The 2,030-nt window shown below is 50.2% G+C and overlaps 1 protein-coding gene and 1 pseudogene across 1 annotated transcript in view; one reads left to right on the top strand and one right to left on the bottom strand.

Moving 5' to 3' along the window:
- Positions 1–2,030, top strand: part of LOC101642591 (small cell adhesion glycoprotein) — a 25,275-nt gene that overhangs the window by 13,540 nt on the left and 9,705 nt on the right. The gene's annotated exons all lie outside the window — the stretch shown is intronic.
- Positions 947–1,118, bottom strand: LOC115868569 (annotated as a pseudogene).

Raw genomic sequence — 2,030 nt, forward strand, 5'->3', positions numbered from 1 at the left:
TGTGTGTGTGTGTGTGTGTGTGTGTGTGTGTGTGTGTGTGTGTGTGATTAAAAGGGTCACTTTCTGGAATCTGACACTTACACGATAAAGAGGACTTAAAGGGAGAACTTGCGTGGCACCCAACTCAAAAAACGTATGGAACTTTGTAACCAGAGCCCCTCCTACAATAACCATCCCAATAAAAATGCTGGCAGAGGGAAGCCGCCATCAGAATTTGAAGCTCGAATTCCAGTCAGTCCTGGCAGCCTTGAGGCCTGGGGGGTAGGGAAGCCTCTCCCTTTTAGCTATAGGTCCCAGAGAGTCTCTAGTGGAGACCATTCTCTCAGAAACAAAACTCTGATGGATCTAGAGTCTGTCTTCCTCATTGATGCATGGTTTATTCGAGAGGGAAAGTCCTTTGGCAGCTTCTCCCGAAGGCTCCACAGGCATTGCTGGTGTTGCTCCAAAAGCCCTCCCTCGTTGCCGTCAAGTCCAGCACCAGCTGCTCCGGGAGAAAGACGAGGCTTTCTGCTCCCGTGAAGATGTACAGCCTCAGGCCCAAAGAAGCAGTACTACGCTGCCCCCTGCCCCTTAGGGTCACTAAGAGTCGGAATTGATGGGTTTCTGAGGCTGAATCTGCCTGGAGGAGATAGCCCCATCTTTTTCCCTTGGAGCGGCCGTTCATCACAGGGTTAGCTCCCACGCTTGTAATCCACTACACCGGTCAAGTCTCTCCCGGCTCCTAGAGACCCTATGTGTCAAAGCAGAACTGTCCGATTGACCTGTCATCTTTATGGCCAGGTCTTCCGTCCACAGAGCCACTTTAGCCCATAGCAGTCCAATGCATCATGGGCTGCTCCACCAAAGTCCTCTTCAACATAACGAGACACCAACTAATAACTGCAGCAACGGAAGTCACTTCTAGAGGACTTCCTGGTTCTTTCCTTTTCCTTTTAGCGGTCCCCTAAGGGACTGCACCATTTCTGGAAGCACGGCAAGACCAGGTTGATGTGTGGAGTGGATGGAGCAAGCTCCTAGTCCAACTCCTGGCCAAAGTGCACTTAATATGCTGCCCTCAGACCGAGGATGTGTCAGATGCTGAACTGATACTACACTTGGTCTTAAGGCCGAGAAGCGGTCTTCCGGTTTCCTTCTTAAGGTCTTCCTCTTGTTTCATGCTCTCTGGTTGTCAGAAAGCTTGTCCCTGGTGAAGTCAAATGTTACAGCTATGGAAGTGGCATATGAACCAACATTGCTTTACACGGACAGCTCCCCTCGGAGCGAGTTCACGTTCAAAGAGCATTGCCTGTAGCACAGTCTTGATTTTGCTTATCATCTACTTTTCTTCCCCCTTTATCCATTTTCTTTTAGCCTTGAGCTTTTTTGGGAGGACGGGGGAGCTTGTTGTGCTGCTTCGTCACAGGTAGCTTTCATTACTGGAAAACTTAATTTTAAAAGGACCGTGATCGGAATGTTTAATGATGGGGAGGTTTTGAATAGATACCCTGCTTGGGTCTTGGATTCAGACCTTGGCTCCCTCCACTGTTCTTTGGAACCTGATAGGAAGTGAGTCCCTTAAGTCTCCATGAGCCCCAGGGTGCACATCAGCAAACAAAAACACCTGCTCTGAAGTGAATGATACTGGAAGAATTAATAATTACCCACATCAAACTCCTGACACAGAGCAGCTGTTAACACGGGATCCTGAGCAGAACTTAACAGCTAGGAACCATCTTCCCTTCTGGATTCGCTTTCTGGAAACTCATTTGTCTGTCCTCAGAACCAGCCTCTCCTTGGGAGAAAGAGCTTTCTACTCCCATCGAGTGACACTCAGGGCCAGTTCAGCCCACCCCCAGGGTCGCTGTGAGTCTCCATCGACGCCGTGGCAGGGCTTGGGGGGACCTGCACAGGAGTTCAGCTCCACGACCAGGCCCCTTGATCTGCTGCTCCAGCGCTTCTCAACCTGCCGCATGCCGCAGCCCTTTCAGACAGTGCCTCATGTGGTGGTGACCCCCCACCCATAACATTATTTTCATTGCTACTTCATCACT

This window comes from Echinops telfairi, unplaced genomic scaffold, assembly GCF_000313985.2.
Source record: "Echinops telfairi isolate 266 unplaced genomic scaffold, ASM31398v2 ScPeMD7_12;HRSCAF=54, whole genome shotgun sequence".
Classification (NCBI taxonomy): Eukaryota; Metazoa; Chordata; class Mammalia; order Afrosoricida; family Tenrecidae; genus Echinops; species Echinops telfairi.